At 34.5% G+C, this 7,927-nt stretch overlaps 1 pseudogene; it reads left to right on the top strand.

Annotated features, from left to right (window-relative positions):
• Positions 1 to 3,580: 3,580 nt before the first annotated feature.
• LOC136236053 (gibberellin 2-beta-dioxygenase-like) lies at positions 3,581 to 5,215 on the top strand (annotated as a pseudogene).
• Positions 5,216 to 7,927: the final 2,712 nt, after the last annotated feature.

Raw genomic sequence — 7,927 nt, 5'->3', positions numbered from 1 at the left:
TTGGCGTCGAAAGTAACCAATCGTGGAATCAAGCTGCTCGGCAGGACCGGAGCTCGGAGATATGGAAGAGTTGCCACCCACGAATGGAAAAATGAACACCGATCCCTTGCGGGAGACCGGTGTGGGTTCGGGAAACTTAGGTACGAGCCGAGAAGGCTAGCTCCTTTCCGGAGAAAGGCTACTAGGCACCCCGACATCGCCCGGTTATGAACCACCGGCCTCCTACTCAGCATGTTAGGCGATAACGGACTAATCGTATACTTCTTTAAGTTTAAAATTCATTTGAAACCCTTTTCTTTCTCTTTTTAGAAACCGTTTTGAGCATATGATATTGAAAAGCCACACCAGTAAAGAATCACCCATTTATGTTTATACATACACAGAGAGGGGGAAGAAAGAAGTGGTTTATTTACAACCGTGTTAAATATTATGTCGTGTGCTTATTCTACATTAACTTATTTCCCCCAAAACGGATTTATTTACATGGTTCGCACCTTAATCGCCGTTGGAACGATTAAGGTGCGTTTCTAAACCCCGTTTGATGAAGTTCACTCGAATCGCCGTTGGAACGACTCGAATATTTGAAAACGTTTGAGATAAAAACCTTTAATGAGAAAACGTGGTTAAACATACAAGTCAATTTTACTTTGTACAAATTCTTTAAGGAAATGGTTCAAAACTCTATTATTTGCCAAGAAAACGATTTTAATTACAATGTTCACTTAATCCGTCGTTGGAACGGGCTAAGGTTTTAAAACGTGATATTTTGAAGACGGTTTGAAATATTAACAAGAATTCCTTATTTATTTACATTACAAAAAAAACATTAGTTTAAATAATTCAATTTGAAAACTCTTTTTTTTGTGATTTATTTTCCCCACTTATTTAATGGACTCTCTACTTATTACAATCACATTAACAAATCCATTTAAACCACCATTTATACTTCAACAAAGCCCACTTGAAATATGGGCCCATGAATGGGCCAAAAGAATAAAGAAAATAACTTAACATATACATATACCTTTAAATCAAAAGGAGATTATGAGAATAAAAATTAATAAAAAGGGACTACATAATACATATATGAAAATACTATATATAGTACATTTACATTTTAAAAGTGTTGAAAATAGCAAATGAATCTTATAACTAGGAAAATAACATTTATAAAAAAAAAATAATCAATGAAATAACCCAACTATCCCAAAACTACATATATACATAATTATTATAGTTTTAAACATCAAAAATAATATATACTAATATCTACTAATTATCTCCCCAAAATGCCCAAGTAAATAACATTTAAAATAGAATTTAATGTAACTTGAATGGATAACAATAAAAAGGAAGGTAATATAATATATACATATATATAAAAATAGAGTAAAAATGGAAAAAACCAATCTCCTAAAATAATCATATATGTTAAAGTTCTAAAACAATTTGAAAATCATATATTAATTAACTATATATATGTATACTAAGGATTAAAAGTCTAAAAGTTAAGAAAAAGGGACCGAAATGACATTTTTTACATTTGAGCAGATTTACCGACGGAAAATCCGTCGGTAAACAGCATTTAGTGACAGAATTGGCAAATTACAGCATCACTCCAATATTTTCCAGATTTATTCAAAAGCTTTAAATTAAATCTAATTCAATCGTTTTGCACTTCCGAACTACCAAAGATGGATCATAGTTGAAAACGGAAGTTCCTAAAACGATGTTTTCATTTTAAAACGTTATTTGGAAACCTCTTTCAAATAAAAACTTATAATTACAACATTTTCGATACCCGAACTACCTTTTTATCGGATCACGGTTCGTATTGGGATATCCAAAACGAGGTTTTTATTTTAAAACAAAACCGAATTTTATTTAACACGAAACGAAAATTAAATAAATACGCTAACTAAATAAAACGTGACAAAATAAATAAATGATTAAAGGAATAAAAACTATAGCATAAAAAATAAATAGAAGGAGAGAAATAAACTAAATAAAATAAAGAGTCTAGTCCTCGGATAATACCTTTGATTCGGTATCTGACAGTCGAAGCCGATTGATTCCACGAACCGCGAACTTCCGTTTTTTTTTATGAAAAATTTAGTAAAAATTGAACTTAGGAAATTTGGAATTTTTGAGAAAAAAAAATATTTTTCTCAAAAAAATCCACACTCTCTCTCTAAAAATGTTTAGAGTGAGAAAGTTTTCCTCTCCTCAAAAGGCCCCCCCCCTTTTTCACCTTGGGATCCGTGCCCTTATATAGGGAAACGGATCCCGGAACAATGGGCGACGCCCAAAAAAAATTGGGCGTCGCCCATTGTGGTTGGGCGGCCGCCCAACCTAGTGTTGGGCGGCCGCCCAACATGAGTTGGGCGATCGCCCAACTTTCGTTGGGCGATCGCCAACGGCGTTGGGCGAGCGCCCAATCCTCGTCGGGCGTCCGCCCGACGTGGTTGGGTGCCCGCCCGGCGACCCTCGGGGCGTGCCCCGCGCCGTCGGACGCGTGCACTCCGTGGCCGCCGAGCGCTCGTTCCGCGCAGCCAGACGCTCGCACATCGCGGCCGCCGAACGTGCGCCTCACGCTGCCAGGCACGTGCGCTCAACGGCTCACGAGGGCGCGCACCGCCAGCGGTCCCAGGCATTGCTCGGACGTCGAGAGCGTGCCACTCGCGGTGCGTTCGACGGACGCCGCGCGCACGTCTCGAGCCGTCAAGCGGGCGTTCGACCATTGTCGTCCGTGTGCGGGATGCCGTCGCGTGCCCGCGCCGTGCCATTAATTTTCCTCCGCTTATTATTCTTTATATATTTTCAAAACTTCCGGAATCAATTGCTTCGACCGTCTTGTTTTCAGGTTTTCGTCACAGGTCCTCCGACTCGATGTCTACAATTATATAAGAAAAAAGAATCTTCATACGGGTAATCTATTGGAACCGACTTAACATTCAAACTAGATGATGGATATATCAAAGTTAATCTATTGACCCGAGGCTTTCTCACATGTCGTCATGTTTATTTTAAACATTATATTTTAAGAAAATGATATTGTCACAAGCAAGCAAATTTTTCCTTTAAAAATGCTTCTTTTAATGATAATTTTGAAAAGAATGTTGGGAGAAAAGAAAATTTCATTGTAATGCTACTATTAGTTTAAATAGTTAACTGACACGAGTAAGTAATATACCAGTGTCATTATTGTAAGGAACCCGATGTTTGAAACATCGGATTCATGGATACTAGAGCTGCTGTAGCGCATCAACAATATTTTTTTTATATTACATAATAAAAACTAAAATTATATACATAAACTATACACCCCTACCTTACAAAAAAAATTTATATATACACAATAAATCATTCTTCATATTTACTCTAAAATTAAATTTAAAATTGAATATGATTTTGCACCAATAAACATGAGTAATATATACTGGTGGACGGGCTAGCTTCGACAAGCTAAGATTTCTTGATTTTTGGTAGTCTCATATTAGATTGTAAGGAGATACTTAGTATTTGTTCGGACTATATAGCGTCCATTGTTCCCCACTTAGCAAATAGAGTCACTCACGCGATGGCACGACATACTCTTTCCAATACTAGCAAGTTTTTTCAGTTTAATATCCCGGTGTGGCTTATGTAAGTAATTAGTCCTGCTGATTAATGAAGTGTTTTGAGTTAAAAAAATCATGAGTACCATGTTTATTTTGGATTAAACCTATTTAGCTCCTATGGTATTCATATTTTTATTATTTGCCCTCTATCATATTATTTGGTAACATTTTTCTCTTCAGTATTTTTATAGGTGAAATTTGATCCATTTATTATCTTCTATATTCACTTAATAGCTAATAGAAATAAGATATTTATTTTGAATTAGTGCCCTATTTAGCTTATGTGGTATCCAAATTTTTGTTATCTGCCTCTCATGGTATTATTTGATTACGTTTGTCTCCTGAAGTATTCTCATAGGTGATATTTGACCCATTTTAAATGAAAAAATTTGTGGTTTATTAAATTTTTTACATGATACAATTTTTAACATGTGATATGTACACGTGCCAATTATTTTAATTCCTTTTTCATATACACTTACTATGTGAATATATAAGAAATTATTTGTTTTTCTTATTTATCCACATAAATTCTAGGGAAAAGTAAAAAAATAAACCTTGTGGTTACACCTGTTTTCGAACAACACCTATGTAGTTTAAAAGTTTGCATAATGGTACATTGAGGTTTATTCTGTTAGCAAACACATACCAAATTGACTAACGGTGTTAAAAGTCAAAGGGAAAAGAGTTAATTTAGTCCTTATATTTATTTATATGTTATAAATTAACCTCTTTATTATCTAATTATTACAAACAAACCCTAAAATAAAAAATAAAAATCAATTACACCATCTTCTCCATCTCTTTTTTATTTTTTTTTATTTTTCTTCTCTTTTCTCTCTCTTACCTCTCATCTTTTTTAATTTCTTTCTAAAATCAAATTGAATTTTTGCTAATCCATCGAAAACAAAGAAGTAGACATGAATTGAAAATCTTCAGCTTCCCATACCTCATACGATCAAAACATTACTCCCTAATCAAAACATGCAAACCCACAGCCCTGTTTACTGAAATTCCAGTGATAGACCTCAAAAACACCCCCAAGCTAAGTCTCTCATAGTTGATGCCTGTCACGAATTCGGGTTCTTCAAATTGGTTAATCATGGTGTCTCATTGGAATTCATGTCCAATTTAGAAACTCTAACTACCAGTTTCTTCAATCTCCCTCAATCTGAAAAAGACAAAGCTGCTCTTCCCAATCCTTTTGGCTATGGTAACAAACGAATTGGTCCTAATCAGGTAATTGTTATTATTTTTTCAATTTTAATGTTTGCTCTGTTTTTGAGAGAGACTAAGATGCTCTGTTTTTGTTCAGGTGTGTTTTGGAGGAATATGTAATGGAAGTGAAGAGAATGAGTTACCAAGTGTTGGAATTAATGGCGGATGGATTGGGGATAGAGCCGAGGAATGTGTTGAGTAAACTGTTAAAAGATGAGAAAAGTGATTCTTGTTTCAGGTTGAATTACTATCCGCCATGTCCGGAAGTTCAAGCATTGAGTGGTAGAAATTTGATTGGTTTTGGGGAGCATACAGACCCACAGATAATATCTGTCTTAAGATCCAATAACACAACTGGTTTTCAAATATGTCTTTAAGATTCAATAACACAAAGAAGCCGACGATTTGTATTTCAAATAATATCAGTTCGTTTGTATTTCTTTGTTGTTGATGGATTAGCAAAATTCAATTGATTTTATAAAGAAATTAAGAAAGAGGAGAGAGATAAGAGAGAGAAAAAGATGAGAGATAAAGGAGAAGAAAAATAAAAAATAAAAATGAGATGGAGATGGAGATGGAGAAGATGGTGTAATTTTTATTTTTTTATTTTGGGGTTTGTTTGTGATAATTAGATATTAAATGGGGTTAATTTATAAAATAAATAAATATAAGGATTAAATTAACTCTTTTTCCTTTGACTTTTAACACCGTTAGTCAATTTGGTATGTGTTTGCTAACGGAATGAACCTCAATGTACCATTATGCAAACTTTTAAACCACATAGGTGTTGTTCGAAAACAGGTGTAACCACAAGGTTTATTTTTGTACTTTTCCCTAAATTCTATATGGAAAAAAAATTAAAACAATTATCATGTGTACATGTCACGTGTTAAAAATTGTATTATGTAAAAAGAATTAACAAATCTAATACTTCTCAAAGAAAACAAACCGGATAAATTTCCATTCAAAATGGATTAAATATTAGTATTGAATATCAAAGGGGTCAAATAAGCATTTAAGTCTTTTACTTTTTTATATAGAAAAAAAAAAGTCTTCAAAAATCTATTAAAATTCGTTGTTTGCAGCTTGAAAATATAAGTCTCTTGCTAGGCTTTTCAAAATTTTCTTAAGACTAATATTAAATGTAAAGTTTGCATATAAAAAAGATTTATGGGGCTGACACTGGTGAATTAATCACCATTGTCAAAAAAAAAAATTGTTTGCTGCTGCAACAACTTTAAATACATGGAAACCGGTGTTTTTCCGGGCTAACTACAAATCTAGCCCAATTAGGAGGGGTCTTTTACATATCTAACTCACTTTACTTCCATCTTACCAAATTAGACACTTTCAACCATTTTGGACAAAATTACCCTTAGTTCTATTCAATCATCGATCTTCTTCTTCTTCTTCTTCTTCTTCTTCAATCATCGATCTACTTCTTCTTCTTCCCCTTCTTCTTCTTCTTCTTCTTCTCCTCTTCTTCTTCTTCTTCTTCCTCCTCCTCTTCCTCCTCATCATCTTCTTCTTCTTCTTCTTCTTCTTCTTCTTCTTCTTCTTCTTCTTCTTCTTCTTTTCCTCCTCCTCCTCTTCTTCTTCTTCTTCTTCTTCTTCAATATCGATCTACTTCTTCTTCTTCTTCTTATCTACTTCTTCTTCTTCTTCTTCTTCTTCTTATCTTCTTCTTCTTCTTCTTCTTCCTCTTCTTTTTCCTCTTCTTCTTTTCCTCTTCTTCTTCTTCTTCAATATCGATCTACTTCTTCTTCTTCTTCTTCTTCCTCTTCTTTTTCCTCTTCTTCTTTTCCTCTTCTTCTTCTTCCTCCTCCTCCTCCTCCTCCTCCTCCTCCTCCTCCTCCTCCTCCTCTTCCTCTTCTCTTCTTCTTCTTCTTCTTCTTCTTCTTCTTCTTCAATTTCTGATACCAATCATTATCAATTTTTGAGATTATTGACACGTATTATGTCCAATTTCCTGTAGAAATGGTATGTTTTTAGCTTATACGCTTGCTTTTCTCGTTGGTCTTGCCTCTTTCTTCATCTGTAATGGTATTGTTTCAATTTCCTCTATTTTCCACAAATTTTCTCAATTTTCCTCCATTGCTGTCGCATTTGTGACGAAATTTGTCGTATTTCGTCTGTCGCATTTGCGAGGAATGCGACAAGAGCTGTCGCATTTGCGATGAATGCGACAGCTCTTGTCGCATTTGTGACGAAATGCGACAAATTTCGTCACAAATACGACAGCAATGGAGGAAAATTGAGAAAATTTGTGGAAAATAGAGGAAATTGAAACGATATCATTACAGATGAAGAAAGAGGCAAAACCAACGAGAAAAGCAAGCGTATAAGCTAAAACATACCATTTCTACAGGAAATTGGACATAATACGTCAATAATCTCAAAAATCGATAATGATTGGTATCAGAAATTGAAGAAGATGAACCGAAGAAGAAGTTGGAACGAAGAAGAACCAGAAGAAGAAGAAGAACATCGATGATTGAATAGAACTAAAGGTAATTTTGTCCAAAATGGTTGAAAGTGTCTAATTTGGTAAGATTGAAGTAAAGTGGGTTAGATATGTAAAAGGCCCCTCTTAATTGGGCTAGAGTTGTAATTAGCCCTGTTTTTCCTTACAATACACGGTAATTAACCATATTAATTTTAAAATTCATTTGAAACCCTTTTCTTTCTCTTTTTAGAAACCGTTTTGAGCATATGATATTGAAAAGCCACACCAGTAAAGAATCACCCATTTATGTTTATACATACATAGAGAGGGGGAAGAAAGAAGTGGTTTATTTACAACCGTGTTAAATATTATGTCGTGTGCTTATTCTACATTAACTTATTTCTCCCAAAACGGATTTATTTACATGGTTCGCACCTTAATCGCCGTTGGAACGATTAGGGTGCGTTTCTAGACCCCGTTTGATGAAGTTCACTCGAATCGCCGTTGGAACGACTCGAATATTTGAAAACGTTTGAGATAAAAACCTTTAATGAGAAAACGTGGTTAAACATACAAGTCAATTTTACTTTGTACAAATTCTTTAAGGAAATGGTTCAAAACTCTATTATTTGCCAAGAAAACG

Source organism: Euphorbia lathyris, chromosome 7, assembly GCF_963576675.1.
Source record: "Euphorbia lathyris chromosome 7, ddEupLath1.1, whole genome shotgun sequence".
In the NCBI taxonomy this organism is placed as follows: domain Eukaryota; kingdom Viridiplantae; phylum Streptophyta; class Magnoliopsida; order Malpighiales; family Euphorbiaceae; genus Euphorbia; species Euphorbia lathyris.
This window is presented reverse-complemented; position numbering and strand designations above follow the sequence as displayed.